The sequence below is a fragment of the Chiloscyllium plagiosum genome, unplaced genomic scaffold (assembly GCF_037043375.1).
Source record: "Chiloscyllium plagiosum isolate Xiang-an unplaced genomic scaffold, Cpla_swu_hap1 HiC_scaffold_30, whole genome shotgun sequence".
Classification (NCBI taxonomy): Eukaryota; Metazoa; Chordata; class Chondrichthyes; order Orectolobiformes; family Hemiscylliidae; genus Chiloscyllium; species Chiloscyllium plagiosum.
Genome location: NW_028270168.1, coordinates 10006665 through 10018964, shown reverse-complemented (window position 1 = coordinate 10018964; position 12300 = coordinate 10006665).

The window sequence follows — 12300 nt, the reverse complement described above, 5'->3', positions numbered from 1 at the left end:
GTGTGTGTGAGAGAGTGTGTGTGTGAGCGTGTGTGTGAGAGTGTATGAGTGCGTGTGAGTGTGTGCGAGAGAGTGTGTGTGTGTGAGAGTGTGTGTGTGAGAGTGTGTGTGAGAGTGTGTGTGTGTGAGTGTGTGTGAGTGTGTGTGTGTGTGAATGTGTGTGAGTGTGCGCGTGAGAGTGTGTTTGAGAGTGTGTGTAAGTGTGTGTGAGTGTGTGTGAGAGTGTGTGTGTGTGTGTGTGAGTGTGAGAGAGTGTGTGTGTGAGTGTGTGTGAGTGTGTGTGAGAGTGTGTAAGAGTGTGTGTGTGTGACAGTGTGTGTGTGTGAGTGTGAGAGTGTGTGAGTGTGCTTGTGAGTGTGTGTGAGAGTGTGTGTGTGTGACATGGTGTGTGTGAGTGTGGGAGAGTGTGAGTGTGCTTGTGAGCATGTGTGAGTGTGTGTGTGAGTGTGTGTGTGAGTGTGTGTGAGCGTGTGTGTGAGTTTTTGTGAATGTGTGTGAGTGTGTGTGTGAGAGTGTGTGTGTGAGAGTGTGTGTGTGAGTGTGTGTGTGTGAGTGGGTGAGAGAGTGTGTGATTGTGCGAGAGAGTGTGTGAGAGTGTCAGTGAGTGTGTGAGTGTGTGTGAGTGTGCGTGTGAAAGTGTGTTTGAGAGTGTGTGTGAGTGTGTGTGAGTGTGTGTGTGTGTGTGAGAGTGTGTGAGTCTGTGTGAGAGAGCGTGTTTGAGAGTGTGTGAGTGTGTGTGTGAGAGAGAGTGTGTGTGAGTGTGTGTGTGTGTGAGAGTGTGTGTGTGTGAGAGTGTGTGTGTGAGAGAGGGTGTGTGAGTGTGTGAGAGTGTGTGAGAGAGAGTGTGTGTGAGAGTGTGTGTGCGAGTGTGTGTGTGTGAGAGCGTGTGTGAGTATTGTGTGTGTGAGAGTGTGTGAGTGTGTGTGAGTGTGTGTGAGAGTGTGTGAGTGTGTGTGAGTGTGTGTGAGAGCGTGTGTGTGTGAGAGTGTGTGTGAGCGTGTGTGTATGAGAGTGTGTGTGTGAGTGTGTGTGAGTGTGAGAGAGTGTGTGTGTGAGTGAGAGTGTGTGTGAGAGCATGTGTGAGTATGTGTGTGTGTGTGAGAGTGTGTGTGTGAGAGTGTGTGTGTGTGAGAGTGTGTGTATGTGAGCTTGTGTGTGAGTGTGTGTGAGAGTGTGTGTGAGCGAGTGTGTGAGCGAGTGTGTGAGAGTGTGTGAGTGTGCATGAGTGTGTGTGAGTGAGTGTGTGTGAGTCAGTGTGTGTGAGAGTGTGTGAGTGTTTGTGTTTGAGCGTGTGAGCGAGTGTGTGAGCGGAGTGTGTGAGAGTGTGTGTGAGAGTGTGTGAGGGTGCGTAAGTGTCTGAGAATGAGTGTGTGAGAGAGTGTGTGTGTGAGAGAGTGTGAGTGTGAGTTTGTGTGAGAGTGTGTGTGTGAGAATGTGTGTGTGTGAGAATGTGTGTGTGTGAGAGTGTGTGTGAGAGTGTGAGTGTGAGTTTGTGTGAGAGTGTGTGTGTGAGAATGTGTGTGTGTGAGAATGTGTGTGTGTGTGAGAGTGTGTGTGAGAGTGTGAGTGTGTGAGTGTGTGTGTGAGTATGTGTGTGTGAGATTGTATGTGTGTGTGTGAGTGTGTGTGTGAGAGTGTGAGTGTGTCTGTGAGTGTGTGTGTGTGAGTGTGCGTGTGAGAGTGTGTATAAGTGTGTGAATGTGCATGTGAGAGGGTGTGTGTGTGAGTGTGTGTGAGTGTGTGTGAGAGTGTGTGACAGTGTGTGTGTGTGATAGTGTGTGTGTGTGAGTGTGCGAGAGTGTGAGTGTGCTTGTGAGTGTGTGTGTGAGTGTGTGAGAGTGTGTGTGTGAGAGAGTGTGTGTGAGTGTGAGTGTGTGTGAGAGTGTGTGTGTGAGTGTGTGTGTGAGAATGTGTGTGTGAGAGTGTGTGAGTGTGTGTGTGTGTGAGTGTGTGTGTGAGTGTGTGTGAGTGTGAGAGAGTGTGTGTGTGAGTGAGAGTGTGTGTAAGAGCGTGTGTGAGTATGTTTGTGTGTGAGTGTGTGTGTGTGAGAGTGTGTGTGTGTGAGAGTGTGTGTATGTGAACTTGTGTGTGTGTGTGTGAGAGTGTGAGTGTGTGTATGAGAGTGAGTGTGTGTGTGAGTGTGTGTGAGTGTGTGTGAGAGTGTGTGACAGTGTGTGTGTGTGATAGTGTGTGTGCAAGTGTGTGAGTGTGCTTGTGAGTGTGTGTGAGAGTGTGTGTGTGTGACAGGGTGTGTGTGAGTGTGGGAGAGTGTGAGTGTGCTTGTGAGCATGTGTGAGTGTGTGTGTGAGTGTGTGTGAGTGTGTGAGTGTGTGTGTGAGTGTGTGTGAGCGTGTGTGTAAGTTTGTGTGAGTTTTTGTGAATGTGTGTGAGTGTGTGTGTGAGTGTGTGTGTGAGGGTGTGTGTGTGAGTGGGTGAGAGAGTGTGTGAGTGTGTGAGAGAGTGTGTGAGAGTGTCAGTGAGTGTGTGAGTGTGTGTGAGTGTGCGTGTGAGAGTGTGTTTGAGAGTGTGTGTGAGTGTGTGTGAGAGATTGTGTGTGAGTGTGTGTGTGTGAGAGTGTGTGAGTCTGTGTGAGAGAGCGTGTTTGAGAGTGTGTGAGTGTGTGTGAGAGAGAGTGTGTGTGAGTGTGTGTGTGTGAGAGTGTGTGTGTGTGAGAGTGTGTGTGTGAGAGAGGGTGTGTGAGTATGTGTGAGTGTGTGAGAGAGAGTGTGTGTGAGAGAGTGTGTGCGAGTGTGTGTGTGTGAGAGCGTGTGTGAGTATTGTGTGTGTGAGAGTGTGTGAGTCTGTGTGAGAGAGCGTGTTTGAGAGTGTGTGAGTGTGTGTGTGAGAGAGAGTGTGTGTGAGTGTGTGTGTGTGTGTGAGAGTGTGTGTGTGTGAGAGTATGTGTGTGAGAGAGGGTGCGTGAGTGTGTGAGAGTGTGTGAGAGAGAGTGTGTGTGAGAGTGTGTGTGCGTGTGTGTGTGTGAGAGCGTGTGTGAGTATTGTGTGTGTGAGAGTGTGTGAGTGTGTGTGAGTGTGTGTGAGAGCGTGTGTGTGTGAGAGTGTGTATGAGAGTGTGTGTGAGAGTGTGTGTGAGAGTGTGTGAGAGAGCATGTGAGTGTGTGTGTGAGAGTGTGTGTGTAACATGTGTGTGAGTGTGTATGAGTGTGTGAGAGCGAGTGTGTGAGAATGTGTCTGTGAGTGTGTGTGTGAGAGTGTGTGTGAGTGTGTATGAGAGTGTGTGAGAGTGTGTGAGAGTGTGAGTGTGTGTGAGTGTTTGTGTGAGTTTGTGTGAGAGTGTGTGAGAGTGTGAGTGTGTGAGTGTTTGTGTGAGTTTGTGTGAGTTTGTGTGAGTGTGTGTGAGAGCGTGTGTGTGTGAGAGTGTGTATGAGAGTGTGTGTGAGAGTGTGTGTGAGAGTGTGTGAGAGAGCATGTGAGTGTGTGTGTGAGAGTGTGTGTGTAACATGTGTGTGAGTGTGTATGAGTGTGTGAGAGCGAGTGTGTGAGAATGTGTCTGTGAGTGTGTGTGTGAGAGTGTGTGTGAGTGTGTATGAGAGTGTGTGAGAGTGTGTGAGAGTGTGAGTGTGTGTGAGTGTTTGTGTGAGTTTGTGTGAGAGTGTGTGAGAGTGTGAGTGTGTGAGTGTTTGTGTGAGTTTGTGTGAGTGTGTGTGAGAGTGTGTGTATGAGTGTGTGTGTGAGAGTGTGTGTGTGAGTGGGTGAGAGAGTGTGTGAGAGAGTGTGTGAGAGTGTCAGTGAAAGTGTGAATGTGCGTGAGTGTGCGTGTGTTTGAGAGTGTGTGTGAGTGTGTGTGTGAGAGAGTATGTGTGACAGCGTGTCTGAGTATGTGTGTGTGTGAGAGTGTGTGAGTGTGCGTTTGTGTGAGAGTGTGTGTGGGAGTGTGTGTGTGTGAGAATGTGTGTGTGTGAGAGTGTGTGTGAGTGTGTGAGAGTGTGTGTGTGAGTATGTGTGTGTGAGATTGTATGTGTGTGTGTGTGAGTGTGTGTGTGAGAGTGAGTGTGTCTGTGAGTGTGTGTGTGTGAGTGTGCATGTGAGAGTGTGTGTGAGAGTGTGTGTAGGTGTGTGAATGTGCATGTGAGAGGGTGTGTGTGAGAGTGTGTGTGAGTGTGTGAGTGTGTGTGTGAGAGTGAGTGTGTGTGTGAGTGTGTGTGAGTGTGTGTGAGAGTGTGTGACAGTGTGTGTGTGTGATAGTGTGTGTGTGTGAGTGTGCGAGAGTGTGAGTGTGCTTGTGAGTGTGTGTGTGAGAGCGTGTGTAGGTGTGTGAATGTGCATGTGAGAGGGTGTGTGTGAGAGTGTGTGTGAGTGTGCGTGTGAGAGTGTGTGTGAGAGTGTGTGTAGGTGTGTGAATGTGCATGTGAGAGGGTGTGTGTGAGAGTGTGTGTGAGTGTGTGAGTGTGTGTGTGAGAGTGAGTGTGTGTGTGAGTGTGTTTGAGTGTGTGTGAGAGTGTGTGACAGTGTATGTGTGTGTGATAGTGTGTGTGTGTGTGTGAGTGTGCGAGAGTGTGAGTGTGCTTGTGAGTGTGTGTGTGAGTGTGTGAGAGTGTGTGTGTGAGAGAGTGTGTGTGTGAGTGTGTGTGTGAGAATGTGTGTGTGAGAGTGTGTGAGAGTGTGTGTGTGTGAGAGAGTGTGTGTGAGAGCGTGTGTGAGAGTGTGTGAGTGAGTGTGTGTGTGAGTGTGTGTGAGTGTGAGAGAGTGTGTGTGTGAGTGAGAGTGTGTGTGAGAGCATGTGTGAGTATGTGTGTGTGTGTGAGAGTGTGTGTGTGAGAGTGTGTGTGTGTGAGAGTGTGTGTATGTGAGCTTGTGTGTGAGTGTGTGTGAGAGTGTGTGTGAGCGAGTGTGTGAGCGAGTGTGTGAGAGTGTGTGAGTGTGCATGAGTGTGTGTGAGTGAGTGTGTGTGAGTCAGTGTGTGTGAGAGTGTGTGAGTGTTTGTGTTTGAGCGTGTGAGCGAGTGTGTGAGCGGAGTGTGTGAGAGTGTGTGTGAGAGTGTGTGAGGGTGCGTAAGTGTCTGAGAATGAGTGTGTGAGAGAGTGTGTGTGTGAGAGAGTGTGTGTGTGAGCGTGTGTGTGAGAGTGTATGAGTGCGTGTGAGTGTGTGCGAGAGAGTGTGTGTGTGTGAGAGTGTGTGTGTGAGAGTGTGTGTGAGAGTGTGTGTGTGTGAGTGTGTGTGAGTGTGTGTGTGTGTGAATGTGTGTGAGTGTGCGCGTGAGAGTGTGTTTGAGAGTGTGTGTAAGTGTGTGTGAGTGTGTGTGAGAGTGTGTGTGTGTGTGTGTGAGTGTGAGAGAGTGTGTGTGTGAGTGTGTGTGAGTGTGTGTGAGAGTGTGTAAGAGTGTGTGTGTGTGACAGTGTGTGTGTGTGAGTGTGAGAGTGTGTGAGTGTGCTTGTGAGTGTGTGTGAGAGTGTGTGTGTGTGACATGGTGTGTGTGAGTGTGGGAGAGTGTGAGTGTGCTTGTGAGCATGTGTGAGTGTGTGTGTGAGTGTGTGTGTGAGTGTGTGTGAGCGTGTGTGTGAGTTTTTGTGAATGTGTGTGAGTGTGTGTGTGAGAGTGTGTGTGTGAGAGTGTGTGTGTGAGTGTGTGTGTGTGAGTGGGTGAGAGAGTGTGTGATTGTGCGAGAGAGTGTGTGAGAGTGTCAGTGAGTGTGTGAGTGTGTGTGAGTGTGCGTGTGAAAGTGTGTTTGAGAGTGTGTGTGAGTGTGTGTGAGAGAGTGTGTGAGTGTGTGTGTGTGTGTGAGAGTGTGTGAGTCTGTGTGAGAGAGCGTGTTTGAGAGTGTGTGAGTGTGTGTGTGAGAGAGAGTGTGTGTGAGTGTGTGTGTGTGTGAGAGTGTGTGTGTGTGAGAGTGTGTGTGTGAGAGAGGGTGTGTGAGTGTGTGAGAGTGTGTGAGAGAGAGTGTGTGTGAGAGTGTGTGTGCGAGTGTGTGTGTGTGAGAGCGTGTGTGAGTATTGTGTGTGTGAGAGTGTGTGAGTGTGTGTGAGTGTGTGTGAGAGTGTGTGAGTGTGTGTGAGTGTGTGTGAGAGCGTGTGTGTGTGAGAGTGTGTGTGAGCGTGTGTGTATGAGAGTGTGTGTGTGAGTGTGTGTGAGTGTGAGAGAGTGTGTGTGTGAGTGAGAGTGTGTGTGAGAGCATGTGTGAGTATGTGTGTGTGTGTGAGAGTGTGTGTGTGAGAGTGTGTGTGTGTGAGAGTGTGTGTATGTGAGCTTGTGTGTGAGTGTGTGTGAGAGTGTGTGTGAGCGAGTGTGTGAGCGAGTGTGTGAGAGTGTGTGAGTGTGCATGAGTGTGTGTGAGTGAGTGTGTGTGAGTCAGTGTGTGTGAGAGTGTGTGAGTGTTTGTGTTTGAGCGTGTGAGCGAGTGTGTGAGCGGAGTGTGTGAGAGTGTGTGTGAGAGTGTGTGAGGGTGCGTAAGTGTCTGAGAATGAGTGTGTGAGAGAGTGTGTGTGTGAGAGAGTGTGAGTGTGAGTTTGTGTGAGAGTGTGTGTGTGAGAATGTGTGTGTGTGAGAATGTGTGTGTGTGAGAGTGTGTGTGAGAGTGTGAGTGTGAGTTTGTGTGAGAGTGTGTGTGTGAGAATGTGTGTGTGTGAGAATGTGTGTGTGTGTGAGAGTGTGTGTGAGAGTGTGAGTGTGTGAGTGTGTGTGTGAGTATGTGTGTGTGAGATTGTATGTGTGTGTGTGAGTGTGTGTGTGAGAGTGTGAGTGTGTCTGTGAGTGTGTGTGTGTGAGTGTGCGTGTGAGAGTGTGTATAAGTGTGTGAATGTGCATGTGAGAGGGTGTGTGTGAGAGTGTGTGTGAGTGTGTGAGTGTGTGTGAGAGTGAGTGTGTGTGTGAGTGTGTGTGAGTGTGTGTGAGAGTGTGTGACAGTGTGTGTGTGTGATAGTGTGTGTGTGTGAGTGTGCGAGAGTGTGAGTGTGCTTGTGAGTGTGTGTGTGAGTGTGTGAGAGTGTGTGTGTGAGAGAGTGTGTGTGAGTGTGAGTGTGTGTGAGAGTGTGTGTGTGAGTGTGTGTGTGAGAATGTGTGTGTGAGAGTGTGTGAGTGTGTGTGTGTGTGAGTGTGTGTGTGAGTGTGTGTGAGTGTGAGAGAGTGTGTGTGTGAGTGAGAGTGTGTGTAAGAGCGTGTGTGAGTATGTTTGTGTGTGAGTGTGTGTGTGTGAGAGTGTGTGTGTGTGAGAGTGTGTGTATGTGAACTTGTGTGTGTGTGTGTGAGAGTGTGAGTGTGTGTATGAGAGTGAGTGTGTGTGTGAGTGTGTGTGAGTGTGTGTGAGAGTGTGTGACAGTGTGTGTGTGTGATAGTGTGTGTGCAAGTGTGTGAGTGTGCTTGTGAGTGTGTGTGAGAGTGTGTGTGTGTGACAGGGTGTGTGTGAGTGTGGGAGAGTGTGAGTGTGCTTGTGAGCATGTGTGAGTGTGTGTGTGAGTGTGTGTGAGTGTGTGAGTGTGTGTGTGAGTGTGTGTGAGCGTGTGTGTAAGTTTGTGTGAGTTTTTGTGAATGTGTGTGAGTGTGTGTGTGAGTGTGTGTGTGAGGGTGTGTGTGTGAGTGGGTGAGAGAGTGTGTGAGTGTGTGAGAGAGTGTGTGAGAGTGTCAGTGAGTGTGTGAGTGTGTGTGAGTGTGCGTGTGAGAGTGTGTTTGAGAGTGTGTGTGAGTGTGTGTGAGAGAGTGTGTGTGAGTGTGTGTGTGTGTGTGTGTGTGTGTGAGAGTGTGTGAGTCTGTGTGAGAGAGCGTGTTTGAGAGTGTGTGAGTGTGTGTGAGAGAGAGTGTGTGTGAGTGTGTGTGTGTGAGAGTGTGTGTGTGTGAGAGTGTGTGTGTGAGAGAGGGTGTGTGAGTATGTGTGAGTGTGTGAGAGAGAGTGTGTGTGAGAGAGTGTGTGCGAGTGTGTGTGTGTGAGAGCGTGTGTGAGTATTGTGTGTGTGAGAGTGTGTGAGTCTGTGTGAGAGAGCGTGTTTGAGAGTGTGTGAGTGTGTGTGTGAGAGAGAGTGTGTGTGAGTGTGTGTGTGTGTGTGAGAGTGTGTGTGTGTGAGAGTATGTGTGTGAGAGAGGGTGCGTGAGTGTGTGAGAGTGTGTGAGAGAGAGTGTGTGTGAGAGTGTGTGTGCGTGTGTGTGTGTGAGAGCGTGTGTGAGTATTGTGTGTGTGAGAGTGTGTGAGTGTGTGTGAGTGTGTGTGAGAGCGTGTGTGTGTGAGAGTGTGTATGAGAGTGTGTGTGAGAGTGTGTGTGAGAGTGTGTGAGAGAGCATGTGAGTGTGTGTGTGAGAGTGTGTGTGTAACATGTGTGTGAGTGTGTATGAGTGTGTGAGAGCGAGTGTGTGAGAATGTGTCTGTGAGTGTGTGTGTGAGAGTGTGTGTGAGTGTGTATGAGAGTGTGTGAGAGTGTGTGAGAGTGTGAGTGTGTGTGAGTGTTTGTGTGAGTTTGTGTGAGAGTGTGTGAGAGTGTGAGTGTGTGAGTGTTTGTGTGAGTTTGTGTGAGTTTGTGTGAGTGTGTGTGAGAGCGTGTGTGTGTGAGAGTGTGTATGAGAGTGTGTGTGAGAGTGTGTGTGAGAGTGTGTGAGAGAGCATGTGAGTGTGTGTGTGAGAGTGTGTGTGTAACATGTGTGTGAGTGTGTATGAGTGTGTGAGAGCGAGTGTGTGAGAATGTGTCTGTGAGTGTGTGTGAGAGTGTGTGTGAGTGTGTATGAGAGTGTGTGAGAGTGTGTGAGAGTGTGAGTGTGTGTGAGTGTTTGTGTGAGTTTGTGTGAGAGTGTGTGAGAGTGTGAGTGTGTGAGTGTTTGTGTGAGTTTGTGTGAGTTTGTGTGAGTGTGTGTGAGAGTGTGTGTATGAGTGTGTGTGTGAGAGTGTGTGTGTGAGTGGGTGAGAGAGTGTGTGAGAGAGTGTGTGAGAGTGTCAGTGAAAGTGTGAATGTGCGTGAGTGTGCGTGTGTTTGAGAGTGTGTGTGAGTGTGTGTGTGAGAGAGTATGTGTGACAGCGTGTCTGAGTATGTGTGTGTGTGAGAGTGTGTGAGTGTGCGTTTGTGTGAGAGTGTGTGTGGGAGTGTGTGTGTGTGAGAATGTGTGTGTGTGAGAGTGTGTGTGAGTGTGTGAGAGTGTGTGTGTGAGTATGTGTGTGTGAGATTGTATGTGTGTGTGTGTGAGTGTGTGTGTGAGAGTGAGTGTGTCTGTGAGTGTGTGTGTGTGAGTGTGCATGTGAGAGTGTGTGTGAGAGTGTGTGTAGGTGTGTGAATGTGCATGTGAGAGGGTGTGTGTGAGAGTGTGTGTGAGTGTGTGAGTGTGTGTGTGAGAGTGAGTGTGTGTGTGAGTGTGTGTGAGTGTGTGTGAGAGTGTGTGACAGTGTGTGTGTGTGATAGTGTGTGTGTGTGAGTGTGCGAGAGTGTGAGTGTGCTTGTGAGTGTGTGTGTGAGAGCGTGTGTAGGTGTGTGAATGTGCATGTGAGAGGGTGTGTGTGAGAGTGTGTGTGAGTGTGCGTGTGAGAGTGTGTGTGAGAGTGTGTGTAGGTGTGTGAATGTGCATGTGAGAGGGTGTGTGTGAGAGTGTGTGTGAGTGTGTGAGTGTGTGTGTGAGAGTGAGTGTGTGTGTGAGTGTGTTTGAGTGTGTGTGAGAGTGTGTGACAGTGTATGTGTGTGTGATAGTGTGTGTGTGTGTGTGAGTGTGCGAGAGTGTGAGTGTGCTTGTGAGTGTGTGTGTGAGTGTGTGAGAGTGTGTGTGTGAGAGAGTGTGTGTGAGAGAGTGTGTGTGAGAGTGTGTGAGTGTGAGTGTGTGTGAGAGTGTGTGTGTGAGTGTGTGTGTGAGAATGTGTGTGTGAGAGTGTGTGAGAGTGTGTGTGTGTGAGAGAGTGTGTGTGAGAGCGTGTGTGAGAGTGTGTGAGTGAGTGTGTGTGTGAGTGTGTGTGAGTGTGAGAGAGTGTGTGTGTGAGTGAGAGTGTGTGTGAGAGCATGTGTGAGTATGTGTGTGTGTGTGAGAGTGTGTGTGTGAGAGTGTGTGTGTGTGAGAGTGTGTGTATGTGAGCTTGTGTGTGAGTGTGTGTGAGAGTGTGTGTGAGCGAGTGTGTGAGCGAGTGTGTGAGAGTGTGTGAGTGTGCATGAGTGTGTGTGAGTGAGTGTGTGTGAGTCAGTGTGTGTGAGAGTGTGTGAGTGTTTGTGTTTGAGCGTGTGAGCGAGTGTGTGAGCGGAGTGTGTGAGAGTGTGTGTGAGAGTGTGTGAGGGTGCGTAAGTGTCTGAGAATGAGTGTGTGAGAGAGTGTGTGTGTGAGAGAGTGTGTGTGTGAGCGTGTGTGTGAGAGTGTATGAGTGTGTGTGAGTGTGTGCGAGAGAGTGTGTGTGTGTGAGAGTGTGTGTGTGAGAGTGTGTGTGAGAGTGTGTGTGTGTGAATGTGTGTGAGTGTGCGCGTGAGAGTGTGTTTGAGAGTGTGTGTAAGTGTGTGTGAGTGTGTGTGAGAGTGTGTGTGTGTGTGTGAGTGTGAGAGAGTGTGTGTGTGAGTGTGTGTGAGTGTGTGTGAGAGTGTGTAAGAGTGTGTGTGTGTGACAGTGTGTGTGTGTGAGTGTGAGAGTGTGTGAGTGTGCTTGTGAGTGTGTGTGAGAGTGTGTGTGTGTGACATGGTGTGTGTGAGTGTGGGAGAGTGTGAGTGTGCTTGTGAGCATGTGTGAGTGTGTGTGTGAGTGTGTGTGTGAGTGTGTGTGAGCGTGTGTGTGAGTTTCTGTGAATGTGTGTGAGTGTGTGTGTGAGAGTGTGTGTGTGAGAGTGTGTGTGTGAGTGTGTGTGTGTGAGTGGGTGAGAGAGTGTTTGAGTGTGCGAGAGAGTGTGTGAGAGTGTCAGTGAGTGTGTGAGTGTGTGTGAGTGTGCGTGTGAAAGTGTGTTTGAGAGTGTGTGTGAGTGTGTGTGAGAGAGTGTGTGAGTGTGTGTGTGTGTGTGAGAGTGTGTGAGTCTGTGTGAGAGAGCGTGTTTGAGAGTGTGTGAGTGTGTGTGTGAGAGAGAGTGTGTGTGAGTGTGTGTGTGTGTGTGAGAGTGTGTGTGTGTGAGAGTGTGTGTGTGAGAGAGGGTGTGTGAGTGTGTGAGAGTGTGTGAGAGAGAGTGTGTGTGAGAGTGTGTGTGCGAGTGTGTGTGTGTGAGAGCGTGTGTGAGTATTGTGTGTGTGAGAGTGTGTGAGTGTGTGTGAGTGTGTGTGAGAGCGTGTGTGTGTGAGAGTGTGTGTGAGCGTGTGTGTATGAGAGTGTGTGTGAGAGTGTGTGTGAGAGTGTGTGAGAGAGCATGTGAGTGTGTGTGTGAGAGTGTGTGTGTGAACATGTGTGTGAGTGTGTAAGAGTGTGTGAGAGTGTGTGTGAGAGTGCGTGTGTGAGATAGTGTGTGTGAGAGCGTGTGTGTGAGTGTGTCTGTGAGTGCGTGTGTGAGAGTGTGTGTGTGTGAGAGTGTGTGTGAGTGTGTGTGAGAGTGTGTGAGAGTGTGTGTGAGTGTTTGTGTGAGTTTGTGTGAGAGTGTGTGAGAGTGTGTGAGAGTGTGAGTGTGTGAGTGTTTGTGTGAGTTTGTGTGAGTTTGTGTGAGTGTGTGTGAGAGTGTGTGTATGAGTGTGTGTGTGAGAGTGTGTGTGTGTGTGTGTGAGAGAGTGTGTGAGAGTGTCAGTGAAAGTGTGAATGTGCGTGAGTGTGCGTGTGTTTGAGAGTGTGTGTGTAAGTGTGTGTGAGTGTGTGTGAGAGTGTGTGTGTGAGAGTGTGTGTGATTGTGTGTGAGAGAGAGTATGTGTGAGAGTGTGTGTGAGAGAGAGTGTGTGTGAGAGTGTGTGAGAGTGTGTGTGTGAGAGAGTCTGTGTGTGAGAGAGTGTGTGTGTGAGAGAGTGTGGGTGAGTGTGTGAGTGAGAGTATGTGAGAGTGTGTGAGATTGTGTGTGTGTGAGTGTGTGTGTGTGAGAGTGTGTGTGTGAGAGTGTGTGTGTGAGAGTGTGTGTGAGAGAGAGTGCGTGAGAGAGTGTGTGTGAGAGACTGTGTGTGAGTGTGTGTGAGTGTGTTTGACAGTGTGTGTGTGAGAGTGTGTGTGTGTGTGAGTGTGTGTGTGTGAGTGTGAGTGTGTGAGTGTGTTTGACTGTGTGTGTGTGAGAGTGTGTGTGTGAGAGTGTGTGTGAGTGTGTGTGTGAGTGTGTGTGTGAGCGTTTGTGTGAGTGTGTGTGTGTGTGAGAGTGTGTGTGAGCGTGTGTGTGAGAGTGTGTGTGTGAGAGTGTGTGTGTGTAAAAGAGTGTGTGAGTATGTGTGTGTGAGAGTGTGAGTGTGTGTGAGAGTGTGTGCGTGAGAGTGTGTGTGTGTGAGAGTGTGAGTGAGCATGTGTGAGTTTGTGTGTG